Source organism: Hemibagrus wyckioides, linkage group LG26, assembly GCF_019097595.1.
Source record: "Hemibagrus wyckioides isolate EC202008001 linkage group LG26, SWU_Hwy_1.0, whole genome shotgun sequence".
In the NCBI taxonomy this organism is placed as follows: domain Eukaryota; kingdom Metazoa; phylum Chordata; class Actinopteri; order Siluriformes; family Bagridae; genus Hemibagrus; species Hemibagrus wyckioides.
The window spans coordinates 12,330,401-12,344,598 of record NC_080735.1 but is presented as its reverse complement, the minus strand read 5'-3'; the positions used below and the strand labels follow the sequence as shown (position 1 = coordinate 12,344,598).

The 14,198-nt window shown below is 40.7% G+C and overlaps 1 protein-coding gene across 4 annotated transcripts in view; it reads left to right on the top strand.

The window, feature by feature from the left end:
• bcl9 (BCL9 transcription coactivator) overlaps positions 1-14,198 on the top strand; it is a 99,718-nt gene that overhangs the window by 50,947 nt on the left and 34,573 nt on the right. For 2 of the 4 annotated variants that reach the window (XM_058380996.1, XM_058380995.1), the window contains exon 2: positions 8,691-8,869. The gene's annotated coding sequence lies outside the window, so the exon portion shown is untranslated. Of the gene's footprint in view, positions 1-4,558; positions 5,561-8,690; positions 8,870-14,198 lie in introns of those variants that run through there. The other 2 variants (XM_058380997.1, XM_058380994.1) reach the window with 2 other exon arrangements.

The following is a 14,198-nucleotide window of genomic DNA, read 5'->3' as shown; positions in this document are numbered from 1 at the left end:
AATGGACATTAAACATCTCTTGTAGGATTTTGTATCACTAAAAATAAAAAAAAAGATGAGGGCATGAACTGACCCTCATCTTTCTACTTGGTCTACCTGAACATCACTCACTGGGATGTAGAACCTAGTAAAAACCCATGTCCTTGAGTGCTGAGATGCACTTCTACTCTAGATCCAAAAATTTATTTATTGATAAATAAATTGATTTATGTATTGAGTTTGCCCGAAACAAAGGGCACAAAAACCTCAGTCTCAGAAACTTTGTAATTTTTTCCAGAAAGCCGTATTCGACAAAGACACGCAAACACCTGAGACCGTTTTCAGGGGAAAAAACAGCAATGGCTCCAGTTACTGATCTTCTGATGGATTCATAATGTTGAGTATCAACAGGTGTTTTCATTCCTTTCAACAAGGGAGCATTTTTATTTTTATTAGATGTTTGGTGGGGGGGGGGAGAGTAAATGGATGGCCTATATCCATTTCTGGGGGATTTTGCGTTGGTAAAAGCAGTGAGAGCAATTGCAGGAAAACGTCTTGGGGAATAGTGCATACTCTCAGATGGAGGAAGAGAGATGCTGAGGTTGTAGTTGTTTATAGCTTTTTTTTTTTCTCCCTCCTGTCTGCTCTCCCTTTCTGTCTCTTGGGAAGATGTAGTGGTAGGGTTCATGTTCAGGATTCGATTGCAAACAAATGCACTTAATCCCATGAGCTTCCCACATCCTGCACATTTACTATTCCACAGAATGAACAGCAGACATTGTCACCTCTGCGCACGCACATATGCAAACCCTTCACACACAAACACGCAGACCATTCAGTTTTCTTAACATTTTATTGTTTGCAAAATAAGAACAAATGTGTTCCCTTTTTCTGAGCTCCCCGCTGTGTGCTATTTCTAGCTAGAGATATCTTGTTGTTTAAATAAGTAAACACCTTGCTTCTGTTGTGTTTTGCTCTGGATTGTTGTTTTATTTATGGAATTTCTGACTCTGGATTGTTTAGCCTCTTGTGAAGTGTTTTCTTATAAAAAATCATCTCGGAGGATCGGGATAATGTTAGCACTACGTGTTGCAATATGCAGTAATGTAAAATATATATATATATATATATATATATATATATATATATATATATATAAATATAAATATAAAACAAATTTATTTAAATATAAATATAAAACAACTGTTGTTGGGTAGAAAATTCCAGCCTTCACTGCTTAAATATCTATTTAAAAAAATAATAAAAATCAATAATAGGAAAACAATTCCAAGCACTCTTTCGGTTAAAGCTTGATGAATGTTTTGCTGCAAGTCAGCCAGTGAGTCCCTGTTCATGAGAAATTGAAGAAGTAACTAACCAACAGCAAGTGATCCCATAGTTGCTTAGGTGAGGTTAGAGGTCAGGAGAGCAAGAGCAGATGTTAGATGGTCATCTGTCCTGAACAGTCTGCTGACACCTCGTCTGTAGCAAGGACACGTTCACGGTCTTGAAGCCAATCGTCTAGCTATCACCAGAGACTGGAAACGGTGTGGCTAACAACTGCCTACTGTCATCGTTTGACTGACACCGCAAACAACCGATTACAGACGACTGTATTTATGTGAGCGGAGACAATTCGTGACTTATAGTAGTATTATAAGGTTCTGCCTTCCATTCATTTGAACCTTCTATGCTAACACAATTACCCAATCATTTTCAGTAACCACATATCCTAGTCAGGGTCACAAAGGATTCAGACAAACGCGGTCCTGTCCTTTCTCTGTCCTTATGCAGCACTGGGTGATTTTTTTTCCTCATCAAGCCTATATAACTTTACAGACCTTTATATTATGAAAAGTTCATTTTGTTACATGTAGTACTGGCAGATTAATCTGTCTGGAAGGCAGGGACGCTAATAAAAGAGTGAAATGATTTGAGGGTAAAAGCTAATCCCTGTGAACAGCACAGATGCTCTATTTACTGTATAAACTGATCAGATTATGAACTCTTTTGGCTGTTTGTTTATTTTCTCACCTGGCCAAACTATCACAGCTGAATATAAACAGGAGGTAAACGTAATGAAAATATTAGCTAAGTTGCACGGTGACTGATATCTGTTTTTGTGACTGATTATAACCGGCAATGCTAGGCCGTTTGAAAGGATCACAACATTATCAGGCAACACTTCTTTAGACTTTAGAGAATGCCTACCAGATGTCTGCTCTCTAGATCACTTGTAAGACATCCACATAACTTCATTTTGCCTATACTTTCGCCGGGCTTCCTTTTTTTTATTCCTCCCAAATCGTTCCTGGCTCGCTGTGCGACATCAGTGGTTCGGCAAAGCTCGAACGAACACAAATGAGTGCGACTGCAGCACTACATTAATCCATCAGGCATCATGACGAAGGAAAAGACTTTTAATTCGCCACCAGCGGTGAGAAGAGAGGGTGAGAGAATGTGCAGCAGACTCGGCGTGAGCAAAGATGCTGGAAGGTTTTACGCTGGACACTTCGTTTTGGTTCGAACCAAACATAAACCTTAAAAAAAAATTTTTTTGGGGGGGGGGTAGCTGGGGACAGCTTGCTGAATGTTTATTGTGGCACTGCTTTTGTAAGCTTTCATACTTTCGAACAAATATGATATGACGGAATTAAAGTGTTTTTAGTGTGTTGTGGAAAGAGTGAACATTTTAGGAGGGTTGAGATGTGACACTTTTTTTTTTCTAGCAAATATATCTGGCTAAGAAATGTGTATGGTTTTCACACACTTCAAAAGTTTTCCACTGAACTGACAAAAATTGATTAAAGGATTCCAATAGTTGTGGCCGGCTAATTACCAGGAACAGAGAAGGGTTTATGAAGCTTATAATACAGTGTCATCATCCTTGGCTAGGAGTCAGAAGGAAACTCAGGTTGGTATGCATATGTGGAGATGCATCAAAGCAACTTTAGCTAATCGCTTTAGCTCAGTGTCTGCGAGTTCATGAGTATGAAAGAGCAGTTAGTGTCTCCCTCATGCACATGACTGAAAAGAGGTGGTGCCCTAATACACTATATTGCCAAAAGTTTTGGGACGTCTATCTTTACATGCTCATGAATGTAATATGGAGTTGTCCCACCCATTGCAGCTATAACAGCTTCAGCTCTTCTGGGAAGGCTTTCCACAAGGTTTAGGAGTGTGTTTATGGGAATTTTTGACCATTCCTCTAGAAGCACATTTGTGAGGTCAGGCACTGATGTTGCATGAGAAGGCCTGGCTCACAGTCTCCGTTCTAATTCATCCAAAAGGTGTTCTATCAGGTTGAGGTCAGGCAGTCAATTTCCTCCACACCAAACTCACTCATCCATGTCTTTATGGACCTTGCTTTGTGCACTGGTGTGCAGTCATGTTGGAACAGGAAGGGGTCATCCCCAAACTGTTCCCACAAAGTTGGGAGCATGAAATTGTCCAAAATGTCTTGGTATGCGGAAGCATTAAGATTTCCTTTCACTGGAACTAAGTGGCCAACCCCTGAATTCAATGATTTAGAGGGGTGTCCCAAACCTTTTGGCAATATAGCGTATGTATTAGAGGAAGCACATACCAGTGCCATGCAGTAGGAGCAAACCTAACTAATGGAGCAGGAACTGGAACAACTTCCTATGTCTAAATAGGCATAAACACAGAACCAAATCTTTTACTAGACTTTTCTCATAATATGGCAAAATACTGCATCCCCTCTACCATCAATATGCCCTCAAACTGAGAGAAGAAAGCTCTTTCATTAAAAGATTGTGCTCATGGTGCAGTATAGTCCCACATGAGTATTTGGGGTTTTTATTGTGCATATTCATTAGATCTTTTTTTTTCTCATGAAATAATTACCTAGGAGAAGGGATGAATTAATAAATAGACACAAAGCCATCTAATGAACACATTTCAAATCATTTCACATTCACTCAAAAGCAATGGTATCCCAGGTGAGAAAGTGGACAAAATGCCTTCTTTACTTTACACACTTTAAAAACACCTTCTATTCATCGTCGTCATCATCATCATCATCATCAGTCCAGTCTGGATGCACAGAACTTATACTAGTACATCAGATGTAAACGAGGCATAAATTTTTAGGGAAATATCGATATCACACAAGCCTGTATATCGATTCATGTGTGTAGACTTGACCCAGAATCACTACGTACAGTGTGGACTGAACCATCAAGGAGGTGTGCGGGGGGGGGGAGCCAGCCAACTCACGTCAGGTGGGGGGGGACTTTCCTGATTCAATGAAGCCAAGCTGAGAGCTGTTTAAAAAAATGTTTAACAGGAATTATCTCACAGGTAGAGTGTGTATCGGCGATCTGTAAAAGTGCTAGCTGGTTACAGTCAGCGCGTTTCCGGTGCAGAGGCAAGGTGTGATAACATGGTGTCTCCGTGTTGTCGTCGTCCTCACGTTGTAAACCATTGCCGCTTTAAGTGTTCACATAACGTAACACATAACAGTCCAGGGTGAAGGGTTAGAGGAATTGCTTCTTCTTCTTTTTTTTTTTTTTTTTTTTTGGAGCGTTAGGAATTTTTGGAGGAGTGCCTCTGCCTCTTTTTTTTTTCTTTCTCGGCTCAAATTGCGCAAGAAAAGATTGCACAGGCTCGAGCCATTCTTCTTCAAGACACAAGGGCTTTATAGCCCGTGCATGCTGCTAGCACCAGTACATAAGGATTCCTGCTGCAAAAATAAACAATGATCACCTCTCTCTCTCTCTCTCTGTGTTTAAATGATCTGATGTGTAATGTAACAGTGTAGCAAGCAGCCGGATGATTTGATACATTGCTATTTCTGACGTCCCTTGATATCATCTCTCTCTCCAGCGCGAGCGCGTTTACACACACGGATTATGAGAAGAAGAAGAAGAAGAAGAAGAAAAAGAGTGATCGTTTAACAGCTTTGTATTTCACGATCGCCGCCATTTCCCCACACACACACACACACACTCATATCCCGGCTGAGGTTGTAGATGGGTTTTTTGTGCTCTCGCCTGGGTTAGTAGGAGCCTGCTGTTCAGCAGCACCCCTCCCCCAGCCTTTGGCGAAACAGGAACAACTTCTTTGAGAGCGAAAGAGAGAGAGAGGGAAAAAAAAGAGAAGAGAGAAGGCTGCACAAGTTTTTTGGAGTCTTGGAGCAGCTATGTAGCCTCCACTTGGTTTTCCATTTAGGAGCTGAGATTTTTTCCTTTGCGCTGGATTTTTCTGCAGCTCTTCTTTGTTTGTCGTGAACAAACCTCTTGTTTCTTTTCTGTCGTTTTTTTGGGGGGAAAGAAAAAATGGGCGACTTACCTCGAGGATTATAATTGTTGGTGGAGGGGGGGAGCTCTGTCGGTTGTGGAATACTTTACCTTTTTTTTCCCTCCAGAGAATGGAATTAGCCGGGGATCGAGTGATCGAGTGATCGACTAAAAAAAAAAAAAAATCCACCGTTTGGTTTTTTGATACCCCCCCATCTCTCTCTCTCTCTCTCTCTCTTTTAATGGCACCTGAGGAATGGAAAGACTTTTGTCCGGAGTAGATCTGTGTACGAGTGTCCGTGTCGATATGATATAACATGGTAAGGCTCGGTTTTGCTCCTTTTTAGAACTTTTCTTCTCCATGCTCCTCCATCGGCCCGGTGGTCAACACGCTTGGCGTCGCTCCCAGCGGCCATGCATTTAGAAAATCCTAGACAAAAAGAAAGAAAGACTGAGATTTCCAACTAATGTTCAGACAGGAAGATTAGAAGTATCTCTGTACTTTAGTATTATTTCCACCGTGTACTCTACAGGCCTTTGTTTTTCTTCTCTCTCTCCCCCCCCTCTCTTTTCCACAGTTTTGAAGTTTTTTGGCCCGTGATGTTAAAGGAAGGCTCAATGTCGTTTTAAACCACTTTTACAGACAAATAAAACCCCCTATATTCATAATCTACAACTAAATAACTCTGTTTTTGCAAAACCTTAGCTTTCCACGTATTCAAGTCTATTTTTTTTGGTCCCGTTTGGAGAAGAATCCCATCAGGTCTGAAGAGGAAGTCTGAGGCCGTCTTAGCGCTTTTCGTTATAAAGTTACCTTAAAAAAATCCTTTTATAGCAACGTTTTTACATTTTTACTATCAATATCCCCTAACTGTTATATTAGATATTTTTCTCGCCTCACCTGGGGTGCCTGAAGAGGAATGGCTGCTTTGAATACTGCTTTAGCTTAGCCTACAAAACAAACGGTGTTTTGTTGCGCGTGGCCCCTTTCGTCTCGAGAGTATTGGCATGCTATTGCTAACTCGACTGCTCACAACCCCATATAGTTATACTTCATTTATTTCCCTGACTTAACCCGTGATTAATCAAACCTACGTGGGAGAAACTCAAACAACAACACGCCTGTTCGGGGATTCTTCAATAAATGTTACTTTAATAAACTGAACGAGTTCAGGATTGTGATGGACATGGAGCCTGTGTCTTCCTTGCTGTATGCTTTACTAGGTGCTTTTACTAGGTTTTGGAAAGGAAACCACACATTTGTGGGGATGATTCGTCCAAATGAATCCTATTTAAAAAAAAAAAAAAAAAAAAGCTTTAGTTTGGATACTCTGTCCTATGCAAAAATACAGGCGTGTGCGGTCACAACCTCTGGTCATCTTGCTGGTTTGGCCTCTGTAACAAGAGCAAGCCTTTCCTGTGAGGTTGAAAGTCACCTCTCATTTAGTATTCAGCGTATAGCCTCAGCAATGATTTTGTGATGCGTGACAACTGGAAATTTTATGACAGAATTGTTGGTCGTTCTTAGATTTGGTTTACGGAAGTCCTTACAGAAACTCTGGGATAATGCCATGATGTTGTTGTTGTTATTATTATTTTAACAACGGTCTTTGTGTGTTAAATGCCAGCTACAGTATGTGGTAGCATGGCAAAAAGTTCCTAATTGTGTCCAGGTCTGAGATACCAGAATGAAATTGTGCTTAAAAGGTAAAATGCACTGACGTATTTGACGTATTAATCTTTTATTGTTTAAGTGATCCTTACAGGCATCCAAGATTGTGTTTTGTTATGAAATACAAAGCATGAGTTCACCCACAATGCCGGTGGACCACCATGTGAAGAAAGCAGTGCAGCAGCGCTTTAGTCCTTTTATTCCGGCCAACGGATTGGGTTCCAGAGCTTCATGCTAATACCATCATACTTGTCATCTCGTAGATCCTTACCTAGCTGAGCCAAGTCTTTTCTGTGACTCTTCACAGTCCAACATTTGCTTTCTCCACTTGTGCTATGATTGATTGATTTGTTAATATGACGCTGAATGTGGTTGGAAAACGGTTATTAAGAAAAGAAGCGTTCCCTCTATAGTTTCTAGGCGCTAACGGTGAAATCTTTGAAATTCTTTGAGGTTTGTCGATTTTCGGTTCTCCTGTTAAACCGCTAACAACGTCGTCCTGTGATGTCAGCAATTAAACACGTTAAGCTATCACGCTGGTAAAAAAATTCACTATTTTGCCCATTGTGTTCTGTATGCAACAGTTTGTCGTGTCTTTCAAAGAACTCATCATCTATACTGTTAGAGCATTATGTTAACAAAAGAGCTATTTCCAGTTTCTTTGTTATGGTATACCTTCACATCCGTGCTTGAACATGTTGTTTCGTTGCTGCGTTCCCCGTTTGTCACGATTTGAATAACAAAATACCCACATGGTAATGTCTTCGAATACATAAACCACTAATTTTTTGGTTCAAACTGAAAGCCAGTAATGCTTTTTCACACTGGTAGATGCATTATAATTTTTTAATCAAATCAACATCGATTCAGTGCTTAATCTTGAAGCATGTTAAAAAAAAAAAAAAAAACCCCAAAACAAATAGGTAGGAAATAAAGGTATGGAAATGCACATGGAAATGACAGGCGTGCCCTGCCCTTAGAATTTTCCTACCAGTTCTTCCTTATCATATTACGCAAGATTTTTTTTTTTTCTAAAGTGGTTTATAGCAAAGCCAAAGGAGTGCTTTTCTGGTTTGTGTGTGTGTTGTTGAATGGAATACCCACTGCATCTATCCACAAACTGACTCATATAATTGCTGCCATAGCTTTTGGTTTTGGAGATTAGCATGTGGTGGAATATGTTAAGTGGGTTCAAAAGTAGACAGTTCCCCAAAGGGGTTTTCTTCACTTCGCCTTGGCACGCATCCTGATGGTTTTGGGGTTCCTTTGGCCACGGGCACATGGCATGTTGGTGCTGTAGGTCTGTGGGTCTTGCATACATGGTTAAAAACCGCTCTGTGGACTGGACTGTGTAGGCACCTTATTTGGACCCCTAATGTTTTTTGACACTGATCCGGAATATGGCTCAAAAGATGACCCTTAATTATGTGTTTGTTGATGTCATGATGTCATTTTGTTTTTTGTGTATTATAGTTAGTGAAGCATAGCTATTATACCTATCTGATTATTTCTACGTAGTCATTCTATTCATTGCCTATGATGGCCATCCAAGGCCGTCAAGGGTATATCTGTTGCCCGGTCCATGTAAACAAACCTTGAGAACTTGGAATACGAAGGTCCTATTCGTGTTCCGTGTATGTAACGCAATACACGTGACAGCTGAATTCTATAAAAGAAGAATTCTGTTTCTTTTCCATTCCAGTTCCATTTGTTCTTCTCTCATTGCTCCATTTCACTAGAAAAGAAAACTGACCTTACTGTACTTATGTCTTCCACAGGTTTGTCTATGAGAGAGAAGTTACACGTACTCTTGACCTGAGTTCCCGGACCTTCACACGTCAGTTCAGACGCTGGTTTACTCCACATCTACAAACACACACACAATAAAAGGGAATCTACTGGAAGTTGCTTCAGATGTGGAGGAGCCGGTGATTGGGAGACCTCGGGGTCATTCGAGGTAAAGTAACCACAACGACACGCACTCGGGTGTTTTCACATGCTTGATGAGGGTCTGAATGCTGCATATTTGCATAGAGGCAGGATTCTGTCGAGGAAGAGAGTTTGTTATTTTTAAAGCTAAGGCACAATCTGGGTGTGATTTTGAATCTATTCCATTAGTAAGGTTAGGCGTTGATACCTTTTTATTTTTTGTATATAATATTTGTTTGGAGTACCAAGTACTGAAATGCATAATCTACATCCTGGGTATCGAGGAATATTTTATTTAGTAGTGGTGTTTGTTGGTTGCTGTCAAATGCTGCTAGCAATGAACTGCTGAGAGTTTGAGATCTTCCAATGTTTAAACAGTATCTTTAATAGCGTGTGAGGGCAGCTAGCATGAGCGCACAGAGCCGTATCAGTGAGCTAAAAGTGTCCTGAAATGCACCGGAAAGGTGTAGCCCCTGGTGAATAGAATGGCGTGTCTCGGTGCTCGCAGGAGTGAAGTGCTCGCTCAGGAGTTCTCATGAAGTTAGTGTTGCATGATGTTTAAAGGTGACTTGAAGTGTATAGTAAACTTTTAGCAATGTTTATTGTTCCATACGCAGGCAGGGTTTTTATAAATGTTTATAATTGATGATAAACTCAAAGATAGCAGATTTCCTGGCTTGCGTCAAAAAATGTTACCCATGGCACGAGGGTTTCAGAGTTTCAGACAAGCAGGAAAAGGCAAAAATGTGGAGAGAGGAAGATTTTTAGAAGAGGTTAGATTAGCAAAGATGGCTGCATTCGTGAAAAAACAAAAAGGTTTTCTAAAAGTGACTATTTTTATGTTCGAAGAGTTATTTGGTCTCTGTGGTATGTTTCTGGAAGCCATTTGAATGTATATCGTGTACCATATTTAGATGGAAGAGGCTGCATATCCCAGTGTGTGGAGGAACTGAGGTGTGTGTGTGTGTGTGTGTGTGTGGGGATCATTCGCCAGTGGGGTTGAGCACCCTATGGACAGTGCAGACGGTTTCTGTCTGCAGGTCATTTCCAAGGCCTCACCCTCTCTCCTGCATCCATTCATTACTGTCAAATACACATACACACACATACACACACACCCACACTTACACACACAAACATTCCCTCTGTTTCTTTCCCTCCTTCTCAAAGGACATAGGTTTAATCACTGCTACTGACTCTCCGCTTGCTCCATTCTCAACTAAAGGTCCTGTGTGTGTGTGTGTCTAGGCATGGTGGGAGGTTGCGTAGTGTGTGTGCACTAATTGCGTGCAGTTTCCGTGTAACGCTAGCCTCGTTTACTTCCACGCTCTTTGATTAACTGCATCACTCCCATTAAGGTGTTTGTGTTTAGGTTGTGGCCAGCAGTCGGCTTCGGTACAGCTGCTAATTAAGGGCTATTATAATTAACTTGCGGGAAGGAGAGCTATATTAGCCCTCTGCCTGCCGTTGGACCCTTTAACAGCTCAAACCAGAGCTTTAATCACTAGATTCTTCTTGTTTGGTTCATTTGTTTACAGTACTTCGACCCAACAACAACTAAGAGATCTTCTCCTTCAGAATGACGAAAGCCGTGTTTTGTTGAGCTCGATTAGATCTGCACGCATGGCAGAAACCAATTAGAGAAGCTCACTTATCTGGTCCTGCTTGTAATGTGCATACTTGGAGGTCAGTGTCAGCTAGTCATGCTAAAATGAACCGATTTCTGCAGGAAGAACGCAAATGCCGTTCGTAAAGGCTGACATGGTGCTGTTGAGGTATTTCGAGGCTGCCATGAATTCGGGCAAAGATAGGACGTCAGGGTCAAAGAGACAACAGGTTTTAGGTCCTTCACCTCAGAAAGTGTTAGAAAAATAGAGAACGAACTGTTTCATTATGAAGGTAAAGGAGTTGGACGGTCTGACTGAGTATATGTGTATATCAGTGATTACTAGAAGTCTTCAGTCTGAAAAGATTAAAATGTCAGGTTCAATCCATAAATATTAACTCTGTCCATGAATAGAAAGGTCTTAATAGTAGGAGTATAATGCCTTAATGTGTAACATTACTGTGTTCTCCTCAGTGTGCTTTCAGAGTTGTAAGAAAATCATTAATGTTAAATGATTCTTTGATAAATGAGCTACCTGGCATACATTTTGGTGCACACATCCGTTCTGCCAGAGAAGAGCTTTTCCATAGCTGCACACAAAGCTTCAATTTCCGTGGTGTTGCTGATAGATTGTTAATTGGCGAGCGAAGGATATGAGACGCTTAGCTGAAACGTATAGTCGTGTAAGACGGTCCTGTGCTGAAAAACACAGCGTTAGTTTATCATACACAATATTGCCAAAAGTTTCGGGACGTGTGCTTTAACATGCACATGAATGTAGTATGGAGTTGGCCCGCCCTTTGCAGCTATAACAGCTTCAATTCTTCTGGGAAGGCTTTCCACAAGGTTTAGGAGTGTGTTTATGGGAATTTTTGACCATTCCTCTAGAAGCACATTTGTTGGATGTTGGATGAGGAGGTCTGGCTCGCAGTCTCCGCTCTAATTCATCCCAAAGGTGTTCTATCAGGTTGAGGTCTGTGAAGTTCCTCCACACCAAACTCGCTTATGGACCTTGCTTTGTGCACTGGTGTACGGTCATGTTGTAACAGGAAGGGGTCATCCCCAAACTGTTCCCACAAAGCATGGAATTGTCCAAAATGTCTTGGTATCCTGAAGCATTAGGAGTTCCTTTCACTGGAACTAAGGGGCCGAGCCCAACCCCTGAAGAAAAACACCTGAATTCAATGATATAGAGGGGTGTCCCAATACTTTTGGCAATGTAGTGTATGAGCAAAGCCTTTCAGTTGTTTGTCTCTTAGTAGTTCTGAAGCATGGGTGATGTTTCTAAGCACATCAACAGGATTTCGCCAACTGGACGTTTGTATGAACGACTGACTTTATCTTATTCAGAAAGTCTTAGTGTGGATAAGCCCTTAACTTTGTTAGCTAAACTGTTAAAAGCTCCAGTCTGCTGTTCAGTTCGACGTTTTAGCAGCACTCACTAGCCCAAAATCCGGTCTCTTAAGTTTAGCTAGCCCACTACTTAATACAGAGTAAGAGAAATGAACACATTCTCTTCTTTCCAGTGTCGCATGTCATGTTTTTCTTTTTTTATTCCTTCAGCAAAAACTCATCCAGTTGTTGGCGCATGTTTCGGATGATCCACTATTTGATTTTTCGCCCCATGTCCTTTTGCGCCGCACGTGAGGGATATGATTTCAATCTGATAAGCATCTTCATTTTCTCTCAGCGTGTTTAACCATGAAGGCACAGCATGGATCTGTATGGCAGCTTCGCACGTAACATCGCCGCGCTCGGATTTGTCAACGTTTCCAGGTTGCTGGTTTTTTTTTTCCCTGATTCAGAAAAGACCACCCGTCATCTGTGCACGCTAATATATATCTGCTTATTAAAAATGCTTCTCCTGACAGTCACATCGCGCCTCGTGGTGCTGGTGGGTGGTGCGGTTCAGAGAGATTTGCGTGCGCTGGAGTTATAACGTGTGACGTGTGTCACCTCATCGTGAAGGTTGACTTTCTTATGGTGGTTGCTGGGCAACTACAAGTAAAATAAATAAATAAATTAAAGTGTTCTGGTCATCTCAGTTTATGTGTTTTTTTGGTTACTGGTGCACGATATGTTGAATGCCTGAATCAACAACATTTTACAGCAATGTAGAGGTGGAAATCACCAAAATTATCACGGGGAAAAAAAGTAACCTTGTGAGTAAGTAAGTAAGTAAATAAATAAATAAATAAAATAGATATATTGTGTGTTTTTAAATGTACACAATTTTATCTCACTTTATTTTTATTTTATTTTTTTTATTTAAAATTCTGTATTCTTCTAAACCTGTTCAAGTCTCTTTTTTCCCCTCATAATTTATGATAAACATGACCATTAGTGTTTTTAGAATCTTTATTATTATTTATTTAAAAATTATTATTATTAATTATTATATATTTTTTTTGTACTGTATATATCCGATAGCTTTGATTGAGGAACATTAGATTTGTCATACAATCGGTCAATTTTACACAAAAGCAAACACTGACCTGTTTCTATTTTTTTAAAAATTGATTTTAATCTCTGTCCTAAATCCAACAAATCTATTTTTTATTCTTTATCTGTACCGTGGGACTTGAGTGAACAAAAATTCATACGCAAATAGTGAATTGAAATTCAGCAGAAGTTTTGGACAATGGAAAGGAATCAGTTTGATGACCATTTGGTGCTGTAACCCCTACACAAGAAGATCACAATCCTTTAGTTTAATCTCCTCCATGCTTATTTCTCGGTATTTGTGTGTAATCTGTTCAGAAGCATCACTGTAGGATACGTATACGTTTAAAGACGGTCCGATTTGGTCTGCAGTGTGGACGCAACAACAACATCGTACAAAAGAACTTGATCAGGAACTTATTCAGGAACCCATTTTTTCCCATTTTAGTCTTTTAAAATGATGCAATGTTGGAACCAGGGTTCAGAAAAAACACTATTAAGAACTATTCAGCTCGACGTATGAAAAAGGTTGCTGATTGGTCAGATCCACAGTGTGACCAGTAAAAAGTGGAACAGTGGAAATACTGGAACTGTAGCTTTTAGTTTCGAATTTCTGTTGGACATATTTGCTCCTGATTCCTGAAAATTTTCTCTTGACCAATCCCTATCCCGCAGCTAGCTCTGTCCTGTCTCCTGTCCTCTGAGACATGTGAAGCCAGGCGGTCTTCTGTGGTGGACTGCTGCGTCACTGGACGATGAAACGAACACGTATGGAGTGTTCTCTACCCTCTTCCACATACAAGTTTAATGAAGCTCACGATTGACTGGTTGACCAGAGAGAGAGATTCCTTCCTCCCACCCAGAGCGCGAGGCTAATTCTGCTCTCCTGGACTAGATTGTGACATTGTTTAGATTTACTCTTGTATATTCTTCTCTCTTTCACCTCACTGGAGCCCTGGTTTAGGTTACCATGCTAGAAACAGACCTATGGTCTTCCACTGCTGACCAGAACCCTAACCCTAGTCTAGTCTAGCCAAGCCTAGCATCTTCGCATTGGTCCTTGGGACTTTAGAAACAAGCTCATGTTCACAAAGCATCTACTTTTGCTATCGTATAAACGATTACCATCTACACCAGAATTCCTATTTGAAAATCCTCCTCTCTTAAATATTCCCATTTGCTAACAAGGCAGATTTCTCCATTAATTTCCTCACCCCCCCCCCCTCTCTCCTCCTCCTCAGTCCCTCTGATGGAGGGAGTGTGTGTGTGTGTGTGTGTGTGTGTGTGTGAGCGAACAAATCACACGCCA